The sequence below is a fragment of the Pogoniulus pusillus genome, chromosome 23 (genome assembly GCF_015220805.1).
Source record: "Pogoniulus pusillus isolate bPogPus1 chromosome 23, bPogPus1.pri, whole genome shotgun sequence".
Taxonomy (NCBI): Eukaryota; Metazoa; Chordata; class Aves; order Piciformes; family Lybiidae; genus Pogoniulus; species Pogoniulus pusillus.
The window spans coordinates 13,993,188-14,016,645 of record NC_087286.1 but is presented as its reverse complement, the minus strand read 5'-3'; the positions used below and the strand labels follow the sequence as shown (position 1 = coordinate 14,016,645).

At 43.3% G+C, this 23,458-nt stretch overlaps 1 long non-coding RNA gene across 3 annotated transcripts in view; it reads right to left on the bottom strand.

Moving 5' to 3' along the window:
• LOC135185664 (uncharacterized) overlaps positions 1-3,894 on the bottom strand; it is a 30,044-nt gene extending 26,150 nt beyond the window's left edge. For all 3 annotated transcript variants that reach the window (XR_010306564.1, XR_010306566.1, XR_010306565.1), the window contains exon 1: positions 3,819-3,894. This is a non-coding gene — a long non-coding RNA (uncharacterized LOC135185664). The remainder of the gene's footprint in view (positions 1-3,818) is intronic.
• Positions 3,895-23,458: the final 19,564 nt, after the last annotated feature.

Here is a 23,458-nt window from a genome sequence, read left to right as displayed (position 1 = left end):
CATGCAGTGACACACTCCTGAAGTTTAATCACCTACCACCTGCTGATGTGGTATGGATAACATAAACACCTTGTGGCAGTGACTTAGGCATTTTTTCCTGAAGGCACAGGAGTTAGAGAAGCGCAGAACGCTCTGTCTGGATGAAAGTTTGGAAGTTCAGCAATAAAAATTAATCAGGAAGGACTGTGTTTGTCTTCTCTGGTGTGAGCTTCTGTCACCTCAGGCAATGCCTTAAGCAAATGGAAAAGGCAGCACTGGTCATCAGGTAGGTTCAGTAAAAAGGGAAAATGCAGCTCTCTATTTCCTGATTGATGGCAAGACAAGTTACTGCTTCTGTTATTTCTTCACTGAAAAGGAACAACTGCTTGAGGAATTGGAACCCTTTTACATAAGACTGGATTCTGACCAGTCAATGGACAAGTGCTTCATGTGAATGAAGACTTAGTGGACAAAAGCTCAGCTTCCTAGCTTTGACCAGCTTGACATAACTTGGTTCACAGTTGAGATGGAGGAGCTGTGTCCTTCAACTGTCCCAATGTCATTTCAGAGACTCTGAGCTGTGCAAGAGCTCTAAGGACACAGCCTGCCTAAGGCGTCTACTCCAAATCAAGACAGAACCTCTGCACACACTTGCCTCCACGTCCTCCTGGGGACACACCACGTCCTCTTGGGGCATGGTGCTGTTTGCAAAACACTTCATTGCTTTTTCTTGACACAGGCATTAGTGTTTGCAGCAATGAAGTGTAACACACATTTCCCAGAACCATTGGAACTAGATGACCTTTGAGGTCCTTTCCAACCTAAACCCTTCTATGATTGCCATGGCAGCAGGGTGAAATCACTGTTCATTAATCTCATGCCAGGGCACAAATTTATCTTTGCAAGGTGAATCCTTGCTGGCTGTGGGACATCAAAATGCAAACAGTGGGTGGGGTTCTCCAGTTCATTTGTAGTACCCTGTGTTTTTCCAGAGCTGCATGAAACCATTTAACTGCTTACTTGGCTTTAGTCCCCTTTGCGTGGTCCAGGTGCCAAGGCCTTGCTCATCCCTAGGCCGTTACCAGGGGAGGGAGGCGTGGTCATGAGCTCCATGCCCACCTTCTCCCCAGTTGCCCAAGACAGCTGTGCTAGCTATTTCCCATCACTATAAAACAGCCCGAAGCCTGCTTTGCTTTATGCCAAGGACTGGTGTAGGCAGTGCCCAGCAAAGGCAGAGCAAACTGCTGACCTTTGCCATTCTGTTCTCATAACTTGCAAATGAGCGCAGCTTAGCTGGCCCAGGAGCCTGGCCAGCATGTCACAAAAGAGAATGAGGAGTTAAGTGTTCCCTTCCTCTCTCAAATGTCTGAAATTCATTTGGCCACTCCATGGCTGGAAGCCACTGCACCTGTGAGTACGTCCCAGGGGGTCACTGTGTGGCCTGTCTGCCTCAGAAAAACTCGGCAGGTTCTACAGTGGGAAAGTGAGGAATAACAGGGTCTGCACCACGGGATTTTTATTTTGGATAGTAAACCACTATTTATTTTCCTTTAATTATAGAGCAATCATGCTCCTCTGAAACAGGGCTTGCAGATTTCACTGTAACTCCTCTCTTAATTGGTTGTTTGTGAATGCAAAGGTTTCTACCATGACTTGGGAAATGAAACAAAAACATAGTTTCTACATTAATTTAATTCTCTTATTTCCACCCATTCTCTCACAATCAGGTTTCCTTGATATGCCTAATCTTTTGCAATGGTTTCCATGGCAACTCCTCTTCATTGTAGTGCCACCAAGGACTCCTGTAATCAGGAAATTCAACTTTGCCAAGGGATCAGGTTTTGCTTTTCACCCCCTGCTCTGCTCTGGCAGACCTGAGCAGCTCCTCTGCTTCCTCCTGTCTGCTACACCTTCCCCACAGTCACACCCCAAGGCAAGGGCAGGAAGCACACAGAGGGATGTTATAAAGCCTTTAGGACTATTGTCACAGCCAAAGCTCCCTTTTTGAGCTCTGCTACACACGACTGCCTACTGCTGCACTCACAGTAATTGCCCATCTGAAAGGTGAGGTACTCACAGCTATTGATCTCCAGGACTTCAAAATGTTGCCCTTGCTGTAGTGTCCAAACCAACAAAATAGCTCCACAAAGCACATTCTCATCTGTGTGGTGTTCAGTTCCACAAAGAAGCCTCTTCTATTGGACACAATACCACAGCTGTAGTGTACAGTATGTGAATTAGCCCACACTGTCCTGCACACAGCCACAGCAGCAATACACAGATACATAACTTAACTCCTGCTGTACAGCACAAAACCACAGCCGTAGTACACAGCTGTATGAAAATAGCTGATGCCAAGCTGAGCTGGCTCCAGCAGTGTTTGGATTATACATTGCAAGAACTGTATTTTGTTGCTCTAATTTCCTTCCTACAATTTACCTCCCCCTCCTCCAGACCAACCAGCTCTGAGGAATGGACTGTGTGACTGGCAAATCAAACATTATTATTAATCACTGTAATTACTTTTCTTGGCCCAATTGCAGAGCCTGAGAAGCTAACCACAGTCTCTAGAGTGCAACCTTAACTACAACATGTTTCTGAGCCACCATTACCTCATTGTTACTCATGTTTAACCAGAAAGAATTTGAAACTCTTTTTGTTTTTTCTCCCTGAAACCTCCCAAACCACCTATGTGACACAAATCAGTGTGAGAATCTCTGTGTGTGTGTATCTCTCTGCTTCCAGCTAACCACTGACACTGCCAAAACCTCCAGTGTTTCATCCAGCCTGAGGGATAGGCAAGTACATTTTCCTCCCTTACTCACAAGTACTGTGTATGCTTTAAACCACGCCAATGATACCATTTTCCACTGCAAAGTAGTTACCTTCTTTGGAGAAAGCAATACTACATCCAGCCTACTGCTCAAGCCAAGCAAACTTTTTGTTCACTAATCACACAGCTTTGAATGCCCAGACAATAATACAAACACCCTCTTCCAAAAAATGTGGCAGCTCCGTGACAACTACAGAATGACTGTGAGGACACTGAATGCAGAAGGAGACTTAAAAAGAGCCATGCCCCTCAGCAGAGTGCCCACTTCTCATGTCCAATCACCTGCTTCTCATATCATAGAATCACAGAATGAAGCAGGTTGGAAGAGATCTCCAAGTTCATCCAGTCCAACCTAGCAGCCAGCCCTGTCCAATCAACAAGACCATGGCACTAAAGTCTTTTCTTGAGCACCCCCAGGGACAGTGGCTCCACCACCTCCCTGGGCAGCCCATTCCAATGCCAATCACTTTCTCTGTGAAAAACGTCCTCCTAACATCCAGCCTGGACCTCCTCTCGCACAACTTGAGGCTGTGTCCCCTTGTTCTGTTGCTGGGTGCCTGGCAAAAGAGACCGACCCCCACCTGGCTACAGCCTCCCTTCAGGTAGTTGTAGAGAGCAATGAGGTCTGCCCTGAGCCTTCTCTTCTCCAGGCTGCACACCCCCAGCTCCCTCAGCTTCTCCTTTTAAGGCTTTTGTATCAGGCCTCTCACCAGCTTCATTGCTCTGTTATGAAGGGGCTAGTTGAAATCTGAGTTTGGGGTGAAATGCAATGAGGCCAGTTCAAAAGTTATTAAATAATTCATTAACATACACAAAATAATTCCCCCCAAACTTATTTACCACCCTCCACACAAGCTCTTGGATGCAGTTAGCAGAACTACCTTACAGACTGTCTCTGTACGCTGGCTTTAGCAATGCCCTTGACAGAGTCCGGCGGCTTCAGTCACCGCCGGTGAGGTTAGTTAAATTCCTTTAGCAGCTTGAACAAGGAGTTAAGAATACTCACTAGTCCTCATGTCTGTGGCCCGAAACATCGGCAGGAAAATAGTCGGCAGAAGTCCTCTGGTGAGTTCCAGGTGGGCTGCAAAGGGGAATCAGCTGCTGCCTGAGGTGGCTGGAGAGGGCGCAGCAGCAGAGCGAGGAGCGAGCAGCACACAAGCAGCTTGTTCACCTGTTCAGCCCCTTTCATAGGACAATGGCCGAGGCTAACGGTCCCATTGGCCACACAATCACCCAATGGCCTCTGGCAATCCCCCAAACAGGCCCAGAAAAGGCAGAGCCCACAGGTGCTGTGTGCCAGAAACGGGCGGCACCTGCGCCTTGCACGGGGCAGGGGCGTGGGCCCCAGGAAGCCCCTCTCAGGCAACCGGATCAAACCAGACTGGGCTGCCTGGGCTGCCTTTGTCCTGTTCTCCGCCTCTGGCTGCAATGCAGGCAGGCAGGTGAATGTGGCTAGACAAGACAGGACATGCTGAAGCCCATTTTGTGCCCTTTGGGGCTATTCACCACACTCTGTATGTCCAGTCCGTGCCCCTTGGCCCAGACAGTCGTGCCCCGTCCCACGCTGCTGCCCACACAAGCACATTGCTCTCCCCAGAACTAACACTTGTTTGCAGGGTTCCTTGTCTCTTGGCTCAGTGAGCTGATGCAACTCACCTTGCCACCACATAGATGCTAGTGCCAACAAGAGGCAAGGAGCAGGAAGAAGAATGTCCAGAAGGGAATGAATTGGAGGAGCCCTTTCATGTCAGGTCTCATTTTATGCATTGTTTCCCAATGCTATACTGAATAATACTTAGCAATAAACAGACAGTGAAAAAGAAGATTTTTGTGATGGTTTCTTCTACACCCAGAATATCAGAGCCTTTTCTCAGCTCTAATGTCCTTTCTGCAGGGACTCACATAGGAATAGCCCTGCCTTTTCCTACTGGACAGTGTGACCTGAGATGGAGGAAATGCACAAACCTGCTTGTGGCTTACACTAAATTTGTACCTGGGGTCGTCCACATGAGAGCACAAAAATTATAGGTGTGTGGCAGCCCTTCCCAGCTACCCAATGAACATGGTCACCATATGGTTATGAATGTCACTGGCATTTTTCAGCCTCTACTCTTCAGCTAGCTGAAAAACAGGCTGAGTGGAAATGGCTGATGATTACAGAGCCAGCTGGGTGAGGGAGAAGGAAGGAACAGGTCAAACACTTTTCAGCGTTTGAGGCAGCCTTTCTTAGCAATCATAATCAAGCAGAAGGAGTGCCAGTTCTCATTGTCTTTGTACAGGCAGGGGGAGGCAGGTTATTGCTAATTGCCAGCTGCTTGTGAAGACTTGAATTAAAACTCAGCATCCACTTTGTTTTTTTTCCCAGGGCTGAAGTAGTCATCTGTGAAGTTGAGAAGCAGCAGGTGAGTGCTGCAGAGGCAGAGAACCGCTCACTGTCCCTGTGTAAAAGTGACCAGGAAGGCAGAGTAAAGTCCAAGACAAAGCAATAAAGCAAGAAGAGAGAGCAAGAGCAGCCCAGCTCTTCCTGTGGCACAGCCTTGCACCTGTGACCAGCTGCCCAGGGAAAGCAGCTTGGGTCTCTGTAATCATTTAAATGGCAGAAGAACTATGCCTCCAGGGCATAACATGTAGGAGAAATGCAGCCCATGACAGAAAAGAGTTAGGAGGGGAGAAGAGTGCTCAGTAGAGCAAACTTATTCATATCACTTACTGAAGGTGATAACATTTGGCAGGGACTCTGAACACAAAGCAAGAAGTTATTACAGTGTCCCCAGTCACAGAGAGCTTTACTGAGCGATCAGCTGTTCAGAACAACTCTCACTGCCATTCCTCAGTATTTGCCATCATGTACAAACGATACCGTAGTGGCATAGGAGACAGGTAAAAGAGGCAGAAAATCATCCTCCAGTAAGAAATCTGTTTATGTAGGAGGGACACAGCACCAGTTGTGTGTATAAGGAGCACTGAAAAGTCTTGGATTAGTCACTGTCAAAGCGCAGGTGAGACCCTGGCAATAAGCTTGTAAGGAAGAACGCTGAAGTAAAGTTAGAACAAATCTTTTGATGCAGGCTTAAAAGCCAAAACTCTTGCCAAAAAAGCCTACCTCTTTACAAAAATGCTCTCATTTTCATCCAGCTTAGATCTTATATCCAAATAATGGCTGCTTTTAGTTAGAAAATAATCCACAAGCTCTTTCCTGCCCTTGTTGCTATGCAAACATGGAGAATTTTCATCACAACTTAATGCAAATGTCCTTGAGTTTGACTTCTTGCAAAACATATGTAGATGGGAAATTCTAGTAAAGGTACTTCTAACTTTGACCTCTGATTTTCAGTTATAAATGTAAGTATTTTGCTTCTAAAACTTGAATGAAAACATCATGACTGCTTATATAAAAAAAGTGTCTGTAATTACTTACAGGCATGACATTTTATCTGCAAGGCAAGAAGTCAGTGCTGAAAATCTGACCCTAGGAAAAATTAGCAATGAATGTTCCAAGTAATATTTCCTCATTCCTCCATCACACATTTGGCCTAGCATTCTGGATGAGGCACCTGCAGAAGCACATTTTGCTCTAATATGGAAAGTTTTGCTATAGGACAGCAGAAGAAATTAACTCAGACATTTTTATGATCTTCACAGACAGCTATCCAGACTACAGATACAGAAGTCATCAGTCTCACAGTCCTAGCTGCTGGTTTGGTTTGATTTTCTGCCATGGCTGTAATTGGATCTTGCCTTTAGCCTTACCTCCCTGACCCAGCTCCCTGACTAGCAAGCTTACCAGCCAAAACCTTGACCATGGCTGGGGGAAGCACGTTGTGTTCAAACCTCTCAGATTTGAAGAGCTTTGTGCCCTCACATAACACTCAATTCATGGCACATATTTTGCACTTCCCAATCCTTACACACCCTTATTGAGGGGATGCCTGCATGTGCCTCATGCACACCTCAAGGAAGCTTTATCTCCACTTTTCCTTGCCACATTCCTTGAATTTCCTAGTATAAGTAAGTGGGAAGATTGACAGCCCCAGCAGAGCCTTACCCTTGTTTGTCCTTAGCCAGCGCTTCTGTCACTTTTAGCTGTCTTCTGCATCTCCAGCAAAGGCACAAGGCAAGCTGCAGGCACCTTAGCTGCAGGCTCCTCTAAAGACTGCTCCCTTCAGCAGCACTCTGCAGGGAAGGCATCCAGTCCATTAACTAATTTATCAACATTTACATTACAAATATTAGCTAATTAAGTAACACCACTTCTTTACCATTTACTGCATATCTCCAGCAAAACACTACTAGCTGGATAAAGAGTCTCAACAGGGCTGAGGAGTTTAGCTTTCCAGTCACTCATTCCATTTGGTGTTATCTATGTTTATTTTTGTTTCTCCACCTACAGATATACAAAGCAATGAAAACAAGCCACAAATCCACATACTTGCCTTTGGAGTCTTTGATCCTTAAGACAAATGTACAGTTATTAAAACAGTTATCAGACACTTACAATCTAAGTGTTGCTAATGGTTTTTTTCCCCCCCTCTCCTTTCCTCTCTTCATAATTTATGTAACATTTGTTCACAGGAGTGCAGCTCTGGCTGATGCAGCAGTATAAAGTAACTAACTCACCTGAAGCAAAATAATAACGGATCTTTGGGGAGATCCCACTGTGAAAAGAGCCAAGATTAAGGAAAGCAGAAGTTTAGAAAGCTGGCCTGAAACAAATCCAAGCAAAACATGCACACACCAGCTACTTCGTTCCAAAGGAGGCAGGTGGCAGGCTTACATCCTCCTGTTCTTCAGCTACCCATTTCCTTTTGTGGTCATTTTTCATAGGAGTTGCTTCCCCTTTTTTTTTTTCAGTCCTAAATCTGAATATATTCTTTCTGTACTGTGCTTGCAGTTTCCAACTCAGCTTACACATAAAATGATTTGACCGCAGCTTCCTACATTCCAAGTTTATCTTGCTTCTGCAATCACTTTCCACTCCTCTCTTTTGGATACTTCAGTACCAGGAGGATGTGGGCAAATCGAAGGGAACTGAGAGAAAATAAGTTGAAAGAATCAAGAGTCTGAATGAAGTCACATTAAAATATGGGTTAAAATAGCATAGGAGAATGAGATATCTGTCCAATATTTGTTTATTTGGCCTGATGTAATAATTGGAGGATTATATCCTGGACTCTCAAGTGACAACCAAATCACAGATGTATTCCAACAACTAATTTGTGAGAGCTCAAACAGTGAGGCACGCACAAAACCTTTGTTCTGCTTCTCCAGTGCCTAAGGATCACATCTATCTCTCTTTAAAAAATCCTGTCAGATAGGTCTTCTTCAATGCAGCCAGAGGTGGCCAAATTCAGACTACTAAAGATCATAGGAAAGTGAAGTGTCTTGCCAGTTAAATGCTGCAAGCATTCAGAAAGGTGAACAAATAATTAAAGCAGTAAGTGAAGACTAAAGGAAAATAATATCTCATGAGAATATCAGAAAACCAAATCCTAATAATGAGGTGATCATCAAGCAAAACTACAGCTTGCCATGAAAATATTTTCAGTAAGACAATTTGAAACTGGAACAACTGAAATTATAAATACAAGGCAAGGTTTACTACTCCTTTACTATTATTACTATTGCATTTAAGAGCACAAAGAGAGGGCAGGGTGGGAAAATGTTACAGGTCAGAATGATCATGCAAATGACTACTCCATATGCAGTACAGAATAAAGTCCATAAGCTACCAAAGAACAAAGTCAATGCCTTAAAATTTGTTCTTTGTTCCAGTTCATTGATTTTATTATGAATGCATAATAGCTGGGGGAAAAATAGCTGAGGTTTATGCCTTCAGATAGAGCATGTTTCTTTTTTGGATATACATGTTCAGCTCTTGGGACGAGGAAGCGGTGAGGATACTGCACTCATATGTTGCATAAACCTTGTTCAGCTTTACGATACACAATGCACACACAAGTAGTTGGCTAAGAAAAAGATGCATTGTATTTGTGACATACACCTTCCACTGGCACTTTGCCACATCTTGGGCAGGGGTTGGAGGGCTTGACAGCTCAGGGTTTCACACTCATGTCCTCCCCACCTCTGTGGTCAAGTGTCCAGACAGGCAGGATGGCTCTCTTGCTGCCATGGCATAGCTGTGAGCAGGCTGACTGGGACAGTGTGGACTGAACTCTCTCATGGATAAGCTATTTCTAAATTGGTCAACATAAAATTTAAATGCTCTTGGTATCTGTGAGACATTGAATGCTTTGTCAGATTTGCTAAACTTTCATCACAGCTTCTAAAACTGCTGAGGGAAGACATGAGCAGAGAGATGGACAGAGAGATAAACACAGACAAGTAGCACTGTTGGGCACACCTCCTTTTTTTCTTAGACAGCCAGGGACAGAAATTCAGGAGCCGAAACAGCAGCACTGCCTCTACCTCACCAAAGCAGCTGCTGAAACTGTATAGGAAGTTCCTGTACAGATTCCTGTTTCTCAGGAAAAAAACTAAATGTTTACTTCCATAATTAATTCTGTGCTCATTAGACCAAAGCATGAAATCATATTTCTCTGATCCAACTTTCCTGGACATCATTCTCTCCCAGTTTCCTTTTGCTCTGCTGAAGAAACTGTACAGTTGCACACACAGATACATACAATGCCTGTGCCCCACATTCTTGGTCAATAATTTAGCATAGTTATCTAAGAACTAAAGCAAGATTATTTTTTCCCCTGGAAATGCAAAACTCTTTTCACCAGCAAAAAGAATTTAAAATAGTCCAGGTTGGCAATTTGAAGTTATTACTGGATTCATTAGAGCTTCAATACCCTACCTACTGCTGAGCTGCTGACAGGACAAGATTTAGCTGAAATCAGTGGATCCAATTAGAGCCAGGGGTCCACACACTGAGCACTTCCAGAGTACAAATTATTGGTGACATTTCTAAACAGTGATTGACAGCCGAAGCCAGCACATAATTCCTACACTGCTTTGGAATTTCATTATGAGCAGGAGTGGACTTTGTAACCTTTCCATGGCACTAGCAAAAAAAAAATAATAGCAATAATAAAATCTTCCAGTTTTTGCTCTCCATTTTCCAGCATAGACAAGTTTTATTTTACTCTTGTTGGGTTTTTTTCCCCAGAACAATTGGACTTGCCCAGGATTCCAATTTGCATTCAAATTTACCAAGGCTGAAGTCACAAAGAGCCACCTCCAGACCTGGGGAATGTTAGATGTACCTTTGTGCAGAAGGTACTACACAGGTACTAACAGCTACTTAGTCTCCATTATCAACCTAATATGCCAAAAAAAACAGTGTTTACTCCTTTTCCTCTCTTACACAATGCCTCCTTGGGAATGTTTTTTTTTTCTGATCTCATTAAAATTCATTCTGGTATGTTATTTATTAGTCCAACTGATTCCCAATTATATCTCCCTACAAGCCTTGCCTCTGCTGGAATATTATAAACACATCCCATATATAAATAATTAATAAGACAAGCATGCCTTTCTTATCGTAAGTTGCATGTTATCAGCAGACTGACAGTTCACATTTGGGGCTGCAATCACTTTGCTTCCAGCATCCTCTCAAGTATCAGTCTTGCTTGTTGCCATTGCAAGGGAACACATTTAACCACCTTGGATGTTGTACATGGCGAGATAAAGAGGCGTGCACGTGTGAGAAGTCAAGGTCAATTATCCCAGTGTGCTTTTCCTGTTATTGGTATAACAAACTGTTAAAAATTTAGGCCCTGATCGTGTAATTATTTTGTGTGCAAGGAAATCACATGGACATCAAAGTGAATTAGTTCAGCACAGAGAGGGGCTGCACGATCAGGCATCTAGCAAAATGTTTAATATTTCAAGTGTATCATTCTTCACAATGCTGCACTGTCAAAGTAAATGAAGCAGAGTAATGCACACTGGGGAAAAAAAAAAAATCAACAAATTCCATTTCTGTCTTCCCCATATAAATAAATACTGAAGATTCTATGACATGAAATAAGGCCCTGAGAAATAAAATCTGATTGGTAAAATTTTGCCTAGGATGCTGTAAGAGAAAGCCCCAAATACACAATCAGTAGCTGAGTTTGCATCACGCTCTTCATTGCAGCTGCAATGGGCTAAATTATTCTGTAGAGATAATGCACTCAGTTAATTTATTACAATATTACTTACACAGTAGGAATGATCACCTGAGGCTGATGGCATTTGCTTGTGTTCTCCACTATGTGACCAAAACTTTACAGAGCGAGAACATATTCCCCATTTGCAAACTGCATCAGCAGCAGCATCATTATGGTTATTATTTTGTTCAATGAATTTTTTACTTAGCAATAAGGTAGTCATTTTCCAAATTACAAATGAAACAGAGTATGAACAACTGCTTTTATTCTCACTGAGCTGCACAATATTTTCTGGTCAAATCTGCAGGTAAAGTCTTAGTCTGTCTGAGTCCATTGAAATTTTATTTGTCATCAGTATAAGCAAAGCAAGAAGTGGTTCTAAGTCACATCAGTTGCTATTATATTGTAACAGAAACTCAAGGGAAGATGTCATTACTGAAGACATAATTGAAAACCATGTAGAGGGGCTCTACGAACCTGGACATCCAATTCTGTGGACAAGTCTTTGTCCCAAGGGAAGCTGCATCCTTCATCATCAATAGAGCTGAGGAGTCTCTGTCAGACATCTGCAGGAGTCCTGATCCTCTCTGTCACTCCTGTGGTATTACAAGAACTGGTTTTAGAAAATTGAGTTGGTTTACTCCTAAAACATATTGCTGTAATAGTCCTGATATGTCCTCAGCATAGCAGCACAGTCCTTGTGGATCAGCCAGACCAACAATCCCACCAGTGGAGTAGCAACAGTGATTGGGGCTCTAACATAAGGAAGGAAATCAGCTTCATACTTAGCTAAAGCCCACTTCATAACCTTCTTCCCTGCTCAGTATCTTTGCCTTTCTAGCCTAGTGGGCCTCATAAATTTGTGTGCTCTTCAAAGCTCCCTCCTTAATGCTTTTTTCCTTTACACCCTTTAGATAGAGCAAAGCACCCTTGCTTTTGTCATCAAGATTTTTGCCAGCTCATCTGATTCTCAGTCTTCTCCTTCAACAGGGAATTATTTCCTTCCTTATTCCCTTCCTTTCCTGGCTGCAAAGATCTCTCACATGATATCTGACTGTAATCTGTTGTACACAAATATCCTGTGAGAGAACAGAGGGAGGCCAGCAGGATCTGCTTGCTCAATATCCACCATTCCATCTGGGATGCATAAAATTCCTAAACAGTATGGGGTTTTGCCTAAAGATGCTTTCAATCTTCCTAGCTTTAGCTGTACTACTGAGTAAACAAGCACTTCACTGTCAAAACTCCCAGCCAAAAGTGACTGTCCCATGTCCAAGTTGAGCTTGGACCGAAGTGGCCCTAGCTGTGCACTCTACATCTGACCATTGCTGCATGTTCTGGAGATCTGTTTGTTTGATGACTTGCTTTCCTGCTCTAATTCCTCTGAAATGTGGATGTCTAAAACATATCTGTTGTTACAGAGCTCAATACCCTTAGCTTAGGTTATGTTACTTTACCATGGCTGAACTATTATTAGCCCTTAGGAGAAATAGCTGCCAAGCTGCCCAGAGGAAAATACTCTATCAACAGATCTTTTCTCATGTGCTGCCACACTGCAGTGGCTGCACAGCACGATCTCACTGCAGAGCTCTGCTGGAAGCAGCTGGACTCCTGAACTGACTGTGCAAACGGCCTCCAGCAAACTTCTGCAGCCTCTGCCCTTTCTTCTCCCAGGAACCATGCATGCTCAGTTGGGCAGGCAGTGGGTTTTTCTTATTGATCAGCCTCACACGCAGAAGACAAGAACGAAAAGGAGAAAGCAACCTTTGCTGGAACACTTCCTTCTCTTAGCCCATCCCAGAACCTACTATTCTTATTTTAACAGCACATCCCTGCTTCCGATCCAGGCAATGAATACAGCTGCTAGATCTTCCACATTCCTCTGGAGCCCTTTGCACCAAAGCTGCATGTACAGAGAAATCATTTATTCTAGGATAGGAATCAAGTCCTGAGGACCAGAGAGACGTTACTTTCCTCCACCTTCTCTAAGTTCTCAAAAGTCTGGGCAAGGCTTCGGCAACTAGACCCTCCTTCTCCTCTCAGCATGAGAATTCATCTTCCCAGTACACATAGAGGAAAGCACATTCAGGTCTAAGTCTCTGCTTACACCGTAGAGACAGAGTTACTGCTCCTATGGTCCTCTTCTGCAGTCTTTTGAGAACAGATATGAGCTCACACTGTCTAGTCTCCAAGACAGCTGCTGCTGCTACTGTCTTTTTTTTAATAGCAGAATGTGTTTGCTTGGTTTTGGCACTGGGCTAGCCACATCCTCAAAGCTTACAATTGTCTTGGAGCAAAAGAAGAATTTGTTCCCATAGAGTGCAGAAGATACTCTGGAAATGTTCTAATCTACACATTCTCCCATGCTCTGTTTTCCTTGGTCTGTGTTTTAATCCTGAGAGTTTCATAACTTTGAGTGGGAAATCTCCCAAGTCCTGGGACACTGATTCCAGCTCCAGTAAATAGGTTTGTGGAAGTCCAAAGGCTTTGCTGCACTTCCTTGCTCTAGGCAACATATAACAAATAAAATTCACTTCTCCTTAGAACTGCATCAGTGTTTAGTGTTTCAGAGCATGTCAGTGACCAGAGTATCAGTGTTCTTGCACTTTATTTCCTTTTACAGAACAGGTTAACAGACCTCAAGAAACTGTAGTCCCTAATTAGGAGTCTGCCACCTCCACAATGTCTATACATCCCAGGAGTCTGAAATTCCTACACCTTTAATTGTGCCCTGGATGTTCCTCTGCTTTTTCCTGTAGCTATTAATCTGATAGCATCACACTCCTGGTGTGCTTGGTCTCCTCATATCTAACACTTCCAGGATGTGTAAAGGACACCATTTTTTTGGTGGCCCTGTAAAGGACACCATTTCCACAGCCCAGAGATTAAAAAGCCCTTGCAGAGTGTTTAGAGTTGTCTAGTTTAAGAAGGCTCTGAAAAATAGGAATTAAGCCTTTCTTCCTTGCAGTCTGCTTTAGAACACAGTCACTTTCCCCTATGAATATTATTTCTAATATACTCTTCTTCTCAGAAGGTAACACTTACATGGACCATCATTCTTCAGTGATCTTCCCTGTTACTGCACACATTTCAGTCCAGTATTCAAACCTGTGTATTAGGCCTGAAAGGGAAGTTCATAGTCTCCTCGTTCTTGTACCAGCACTCAACAGACTCTTACAAGCACTGATGCAACTCGGTAAGTAAGCAGGAAATTGAGCTGGGCATAGAAAATCAATACTTTTGTGGGGGCTGTGTCAGTGAAGAGCCCAGTGAGTGCCAAGCTGAGAAAGAAGAGAAGGATGCATATGACACAGGTGATGCTCAGGAGCCAAAAGCAGGGAGAAGGGTGGTAAGGGCAGGAAAATAACATCTCCCATGTGCAGCCACAGGAAGCAAATAGGCCAACTCAGTTGTCCTCATCTTTCCCTCCAGACACACTTCCAGCTTGTTTGCCACAGCCTCACCAGGTAAGGTAGTGGGAAGGTGTAGCTGAGGAAGATGCATTAGTCAAGATTTAAAAACAAAGTCTCTCTACAGCCTAGCCCTGAGGTGGTCATTCCAATGCCAAGCAAATAAAAAACTGCTTCGGATGTTTGCATTGTTTGCAATTTCACTGTCCATTAAAGCACTTAAAGGAAAAGTCATATTAGGAAGTTGTGAGTGAAGTTTCCTTTTCTTGACAAGGAGTCTGACACTGACTTCCCATAATTTAGGCACATTGAGGTGGGTGGTTTTAGAAGTGTATTTACATCCCTGTATAGTGAGTTACAATTAGTCAGTAATTATGCCATGTGCTGTGGAGGTGACTGGTCCTGTACCACAATCAGCCAGCAGATAGCTTGCACAGCACAGTATTTCATTTAGTTGGAAAAGACTTCTGAATAGCAAATACATTCCAGGAATTCAGAATCAGATCTTAACTTGCAAACAAGGCAAAAAAAAACCAACAAAAAAAAAAGAGCTACATTTGCTGGGTAGTTTATTTCCAATAAATAATTCAACCTCTTTCAGTAGAAACTCCAGTGTTCTAAAACACCGAACTGGCTTTGCACAAATGATTCCCAGTGCAGTGTTTGTTCACTGGCAGAAGTCATCTCCACTGAACTCTAGAAAATAGCATACATCTCACTAAAACAGTTTGGATGTCCTGCAAAACGTTAGCTGCAAAACCTTCCCTGTTCTCTGAGCATAGGCTAGTGTACAAAACACTGTAAGCTTCAAGCATCTCCTGGTATTTTATGCCACTAGAGAGGAGGGAATCAGTGCAGAGAATGAATTATTCTTTCACTACAACACTGCCTTCCAAAAAGTCTATTTCAACCATCCTGGAGCAAACCTCAGTATATCATAGAATCACAGAAACATCCAGGTTGGAAAAGACCCCTCAAGATCACCAAATCCAACCTCTAACCCTACTCTACAAGATTAACCTTAAGCCATATCCCCAAGCACCGCATCCAAATGAGCCCTAAACACATGCAGAGCTGGTGACTCAACCACCTCCCTGGGCTGCTCATTCCAGTGCCTCAGATATTGACCAACAAGTGACAGAAGAATCCTTAAAACTAAACACCATCAAATCAGTTCCAAAGCCCACCGGAGAGCATGAGGTTTTCTGAATATGCGCTTACTCTTCCCAGCATCTGTTTTTTTATTCTTTTGCCCTTCAAGCAATGCAAATTAATTACAAAAATTAGGACATTCCTAATAGAATTTTTACTGAAATGTTACAAGGTTTAATTTGTGTGAAAATGCAGACAAGTTTATTTGTTTTGCAGGAGTGTGGAACTTGCCTCGCATAACACTCAAGACTTAGCTACAGCTTTGATAGAAATGTTATTTGGTAATTATCTGCTCTTCCCTCGGGGACAAAGTAATTAATTCTCCTCTGCAGTTCACAGCATATTTTGGGTTTCCACACATATGAAGGATGGAATTTGGAAGATTATGATCGATAGCTGCTTTATTGACAACCAATAACTCATCATCCTGGCAGCTCTGTCATGACTTTTAAAGAAAACTTGGGAACACAAAAGTCAAACTTCACTTCTTCACCTTGTTGTTTGTATTTTGGAGAGGGGGCAATAAATCTAAAGGGAAATGAACACTCAGAGTTAGCTTTCTTCAAAGAGGTTATATTTTGTACCTAAACAAATAGTGTGAGTGCGTTTTGACATGTCTCCCAACAGCAGGAAAACCTTTATGTCCCCGTCCCCATTTTTCTGACTCTTTGTTCCTTTCCTTCCCAGTGGAGAGTAATTTGAAGTACAGGTTAAATACAATATTAAGCAATAAATTTTAGGTGTAGGTGAGGAGCCTAACCTCCCCCTAAGATATAATTTAAGGAATATGAGTTATAATTGTTTGTCTGAAATTAAGGTGTTCATCACAGCCTCCACTGAATCACACTGTGGTGTGTTTCCCTCTTCCAAAGAGCACGGGAAGCACATGTCAGCTGATAGAACCCCAAACACAGAAGTGCTGTAAATGCTGTCTTTGTGAAGGCGAAGACAAAAATGTTCCTATCAGTGCTTTGGACTCAAACATAACTCAGTGGAAGTCACTGCTTTCAAGAAGAGCTTTTGTAGTAATTGGTTTTACAGACACTTCTGCCTGTGAGAAGGGAAGTCTTAATTCAGTAGGGCTATGGGGAAAAAGCTCACCTCTAGGGACTGTCACATCAGATCTGCCTCATTCTCCATCCCAGGTACAATGGCCTGGGTGAGCCATTTGGGCTAGAGAATTAGAAGTATGGTTTCCTCTAAGGATTTGTTATGAACAAAATCTCCTGGTAGAGATGAGAAAATACAGCATAGACTTCCCTTTTTTTTCAGTCTAGCCTACCTCTTGGCAGACTCAACAAAATGTTCATCTCCAAAGGCAATCTTGTATAACCTACTGCTCCTTCTAGCAAAGGTTCCCTCTTCTTCTGCATGTGATGTGCTTTCTGATAGAAACTTGGGCTTGTGGTTTGCCACTTGAAAAGTAACAACAATATTTCCTACCCAACAGGAAAGCTGTGTCAATAAACATATTAAAGATGTGAAAGGATGGGGCTACAGAAACACAAACACCAATTCTGTGGCTGAGAAATAGGAAATTAATGTTCTTAAGTTGTTACTGTCTAAAATGCAGTCAGCTCTGAAACAGAACCTGAGACTCTCATTTATTCCATCAGCAGCTGAGGGACTTGGCACCAGCCACTTAACTGGTGCTGGCCTTAGTCAGTTTTAAAAAAGCTCATGGATGTAATCTGTCAATAAGCCAACAATCAGATGTTTTACAGGAAACTATTCCATTGACAAAAATTAAGTTTAGGAAGAAGAAGCTAGAGGATTGGAACTGGCTGTACTTCACAACAATGCTGGTAATAAATCTTGACAATAAAAGGGAATGAAATAGCCAGAAAAGTGAAATCACTAAAAATAAAACTAGAGACAAATTACATTCATCCCTGGGATTTCATTCGGATATCTGACTGGAAAAATTTCCAGCCACAATAGCTGCAGCATCCCAAGAGATCCACAGCTACCTTCACCCATGCAAGTCTGCCAATCAAGAAGACAAATAATGAGTGATGCTCCTGTCCTCATTATTTATGCCTCCATTTGTGGCCAAGATAAAACACTCAAAGTGGATAGGAAAACAGTGGTCATGTCCAGCAAAGACATCCCTCTAGGACTCCTTCCAGACTCAAGAGCCACATTTGGTAAGGAAAATAAACCCTACAGTCTAAGGTATGAAAAATCCCTTCCAAGCCCAGACCACAGGACGCCTCCGTTTTTCTGCACAAGGCACAGCCTGGCTCTGGCAGTGAAACACTCACTCTTACCTCAGACAGCCAGCAACTCACGACATGAGTAGCCCTTGCACTCATCACAGGACTCATTAGCATCTTCTGCTCCTTTCATCACAGCTGAGAAATAAACTTTGTGCAAACCAACAGAAGAACCGGTGGAGTGCTCAGCAGCCCCTGCATCTCGTTTCCCCTGTCTTCTACAAGAGGTATCTCCCCTGAGGCTGAAACACATAATTTGCAGCAAGATTGTCAGCATGAAGAATGTCACTGGCTTCCTACTTTGTCCCTCCTTCTCCTGGGATAAGATACCATAGAGCTCCTTCAAGCACAATCTCTCCTGCAGCATCCGGACACGTGCATTGCCCAGCATATGCAAGCATCAGCCTCTCTGTGTGCTAGACTTTACGCTACAGACCCTCCAGCCAACACTGTGGGATCTGATGGCTGACACCTTGGGATCTGATGTTGCTCTATGGAGCAGACCATCACAAAGCAAGTGCCTTGCTTGGTTCACAGAACCACAGCCACAGGATTAGCAGAACACTGCTCTCAGGCTCATTAACATGCCCTTCCTGTCCACTGAGAAGCAGGGCTAATTACTGTGGCTGCAATAGTGGCTGCTAAAGGCTTAGGGTCTTGCTGTTCAGGAGCCAGTTTAGTTGGTACCAGTCTGAGATTACCCACATCACACTATATTGGATGTGGTGAATGAAATGAGGAATAATGAGGTGAAAAAAAAAAAACCTTCCTTTGCCTTCTTTTCATACTTCAGCTAAGGTTTGGGTCGTGCTTGATTTCAACACAGGGTGGCGGCTAGGGGTCAGTTTTCACTAGGGACAACTCAGTTCTTCTTATCCTAATCACTCAAGTCATACTCTTCATGATTAATTCTCTCATCAGCGCTTCAAGGTCTTTGGGGATTTTGGCAAAGATGGCTGTGCTACCAGCTGATCTAATGTGGCTTAGGTGCCCTCATCTATCATGATGTCCTCTCCCTCCCTCCTCAAGGTTTTATAAACCTTTCCAAGCTCAAGGTGAATTGTTGCAGTGTGACAGTAGCTTCTTGTCTAGTTCCATTCCTCCACGTGATCTCTCAACTTTTCTTGCCACTGCTTAGATGTCACTGCAACACACTGTCCACTTGCTCTGGGATTCTGAGCAATCCTTCTTCTTCCCCAGCATTTCTCAGGCTGGCTGTATCCAAGTCTCTTTGTCTACACCATTTCTATTACACATCTCATTAGAGGTGTGCACCTGCTCCTGTTGAAGCCAATAGGAAAATTCCCACTTACTTCAGTCAAGGCAGGTCTGGAGCCAGTGGAAGGCCAACTGATAAACTGACTTTCAGTCCAAACCCAGAGAGGCAGGAGATTTTCCAGGAACACGACTTGCCACTTGAACAAAGGAAGCTTTTTCTGACTGAAGCTGTCAGAAACTTTACTGTTTATAATCAATAGCTCCTTTGTTTATTCACTGCTGAAGACCTGAATCAAGACAGACTCCATAGAGCTGTTAATAAACACAATAAATCACAGTCCAGTAGCTTTTTCATAAAGTGAACTTCACTAATGTAGACACCATTATCACTGTGGACTACAACTGCTTATGGTGTAAAAGGATACCTGCTGTTGGAAATGAATGAAAGCACACTCCTGAATGGCCAGCACTGGATGTTCTCCAAGTAATAGATCTGCAGTGAGCTGTACTACATCAGTGTACAAGCACAATGTTGAGCTAACCATTTGATGCAAGAGAAAACAAAACAAAATGTATGTAAAAGGAGATAAGAAAAGCCATGATGTGTTATTTTGGGATCTATGGCAATTTGCAAACAAAGAATACATTTTTAATTTAAACAAGTCTGGGATCATGGAATTAAATGTATGGGTTGCTATGTCTTCAACATTGTTCTACTATCATTACTAGTTTGACTTTGTGGAGATGCTTCTTCTGTGAGAGTTAGAATGAGATCTTAGCACACAGTGGTTTGAAACAGAAGATGAGTTTCAGCTTCCTTTGCAGACAGCATCAGTCTCTCATCTCTGTAACCTAAAGTGTCTTTCTCCAAGCATTCCAACTAATCAGGACATATTTGAAGTTTTTAAGATAAAACACAAGACAATCCACCTTATTCCCAAACTGGAGTTGTTATTATTTGAAGTTGAAATCCTCAGGAAATCAACATCTGCTCAACATTTTCTCCAAATCTAAAAGCCTCTTTTGTCCTAGTTCTTGCTTGCCCCATGGCTGGCTCTAGCATCAGCCTTCTCGTGCCAGACACAAAGTGTTGCTGTCACTGGCTGTGGAGCTGTAATCTAGGTTAACGTCCACTGAGCTGTAGTTTGAGCTTAAATGAATGTCTTTCATGATATTTTAAGGCATTTAAGGCCAGGCTGTCTGAGGCTGTGGCCAGCTTGATCGAGGGTAGGGTGTCCCTGCCCATGGCAGGGGAACTGGAACTAGATGATCCTTGTGGTCCCTTCCAACCCTGACTGATTCTATGATTTCTACAATTCTATATAAACCAAATTTAAGTCCTGCCTTCCAGAAATTGTTCCATTAATGAATTTTCCCCCTATCCCTTCACCAGAAGTAACAAACCCAAACTGACAATCTTTAATCACATTCTCATGGAGCTCATTAAAGAAACTGGAAGTTTTACAGAGCGAGCTGTAGGATCAAATATATCCTTTGTATCACTAGTACTGCAGTGAGCTTTATACATCAGCTCATAGCTCCTCTGTGCTGCTGATCCATGTGTGTGGCCATGCTGTTCAGAGCATAGCTTACACAGGCAAAAATGACAACAGAGATAAAACTGAAACTCTGCTCTGTGTTCAGCAAATGTCACATAAGGCAGCATCACTTTACTTCTTGTCAGTGTTGTATAACTCTTAGGTTTCCATCCACCAAGGAACCTTTCTCTCCAGCACTTTTGCACAGATAAGAGTCTAGTGGGAGGTCAGTTGCCATGACTGCATGCCACATCCCTTTTCTACTTGATATCATGCTTCAGAGATATTAATTGCACTAGGTAAAAAAACTTAATCTTAGTGATTTGAAAGTTAATTGCCATGGAGAGTATGAAACAGCTCTTTACACCCTCTGCCAGTCATGCCTTCACTAGTGATTTGGTTAGGACTTTGGCTGCGTGCAGGTTTTCAGAAGATATCAGCCCAGCTTCCTGATTTTGGTTTTCATGACAAAAATCACCAAAGTTTCCTCTCCTTCCCTAGCAAATGCCTGTGAAACAATGCATAGGTGAAAGCACCATCAATTGCATAATGCTCTTCACTGTGACATCCTGTTCCATATGATGCTCTTGCACTTCAGCTAGCAGCTACACCCATCTTCCTGAGTGACACACTCTCAGTTTAACTGTGCACTTCATCCACAACCCACTGATTCCTTGGCTCCTGAGAACAGACTAATTGCAAGGGTGTGCTGGATTACAGAACACAATTTGCCTAAAAAGATTACCATCTAGCTCATTAATTTTACATTACCATACCATGCTTCTATTGATGTTATCACAATGCTTTCTACAACTACTTACTGCAATCACAAAACTACACATCACATAGCCATTAATGTGATGAAAAGGGGTTTAGAGATGTTATTATTTATTTATGTTATAGCAATGCCTCCTGGGCTTGGTCAATATTGGGACTTGCTGTGCCAGCCCAGAAAGTGTGCTCACCTGTCCTGTAAAACTTGGAGTCTAATTGCTCTTAGAGCTAACACACACATTATACCAAAGAAGAAGAAAGGAAAAAAAGCCCAGTAGATATGGTTTCCATTTAAGTAAAGCAAAAATTTACATAATTAGAGATCTTATGGGAATTTATGAATGTACATTATAGCATAATTACAAGAAAAGTTGTTAAACAACAGCACTGAGCAACAACAGGGTGGAAGACATTGGCGAAAGCAGAGATAAGAGAAGCCTGGACTGGTGAGAGCTTTCATCCCAAAGGGACAGCCTGATGTGGTATTTGAGGGACAGGAATTTAAATGGATCAGATAGAAGCTGATCTCATCAGTGAAACCAATGCTGCAGGGTTAGCATAATTAGATATAATATTTCTGAATGGTAATGACAATAGTACAATAATTTGTGAAGTGACTTAGACAAGGAACTAGATTAACTGAAGATGAGACATGTGAGCATCAGTATTCTGAGAGATGGTCTGGCAGAAGCAAAGAAGGAAATTCTATCAGCAGTCAGGGAGAAGCCAAGGAGGCGATTCTATCAGCACTTTTGAAGCAGTCAGAAGGAATCCAGGTCCCTTCTGTTCAAAAGCCAATGCTGACCTGGTCTGAAAGATGCATTCCCCTTTTACAGAGAGTTTTGCAATTCTGAGAAAAATAGCCTTTAATGGCAGAATTAAATGGTGTGTGGAAAGAAGAATTTTCACTTGAACATGAATCAAGATTCTGTTTGAAACAATAGACATATTGAGGTGAAATTCTGCAGCGTTACCCATATGTGTCCAGCATCATCTGAGACACTCACGACACCATGCAGAAGAGGCTGTGAGGAACCTGGCACAGCAATCTGGACTGCAAGGATTTAGGGATGTTGGCATTCACAGCTAACTTCAGAAAATTCTTCCCTTTTCTCCCACAGCAATAGGTATGAAGCCACGAGATTGACAGCTCAGAGGAGGACCCGAGGCTGCTAGACAGACTGTCAATCAGGAGCTGAATTATAGAGCTGAAGTCCTCAGGGCTTCCTGACTCCTTGCTGCAGAGGCAGGAGACTAAAGCAGTGAGATTTGCCCTGCCCCAGCTCATCACAGTAGTTCTTCACCCACACTGCTGCTCCCAGTTTCCCTCTTGTTGCAATGTTATCAAAAGGTCTTATGGGCAACACAATGGCTCTGAGCTTTGTTGACTGTCAGTCTAGCATGGGAAAACATCACTGGTATGGAGGTGGTGCTCCTGGGACTCCCTGTTCCATGTTAAGAACCTCTGCAAATTGAAGAATCTCAGCCAAAAAGAAAGATGAGCCTAAAGAGGTGCTGGAAGGTGTCCAGAGAAGGGCAACGAAGCTGGAGAACGGCCTGAAACACAAACCCTGTGAGGAGAGGCTGAGGGAGCTGGGGGTGTGCAGCCTGGAGAAAAGGAGGCTCAGGGCAGACCTCATTGCTGTCTACAACTATCTGAAGGGAGGCTGTAGCCAGCTGGGGGTTAGTCTTTTCTCCCAGACAACCAGCAACAGAACAAGGGCACACAGTCTCAAGTTGTGCCAGGGGAGGTCTAGGCTGGATGTTAGGAGGAAGTTGTTGGCAAAGAGAGTGATTGGCACTAGAATGGGCTGCCCAGGGAGGTGGTGGAGTCACCATCCATGGAGGTGTTCAAGAAAAGCCTGGATGAGGCACTTAGTGCCATGGTCTAGTTGACTGGATAGGGCTGGGTGATAGGTTGGACTAGATGATCTTGGAGGTCTCTTCCAACCTGCTTGATTCTATGATTCTATGACAGTAGGTCCCACCTGCAAAACTGATTCAAGGCTCTGTGGTTCACACATGCAAGGCAGGGAGTCTGCAGACTTGCAGGAAGTCCAAGCCCAGGGCACTGGTGTGACAAAGGTTCTCCAAATGGCAGATTCTGGAAAGCAGTTGCTTTGAAGCCCCAGCAGCCCATCAAACGAGCTGGCAAGGAACTCAGGCACGTTGCTATCAGAAACCCACCTGTGCTTCTCTTGTAGTTCTTCACAAACAGTGC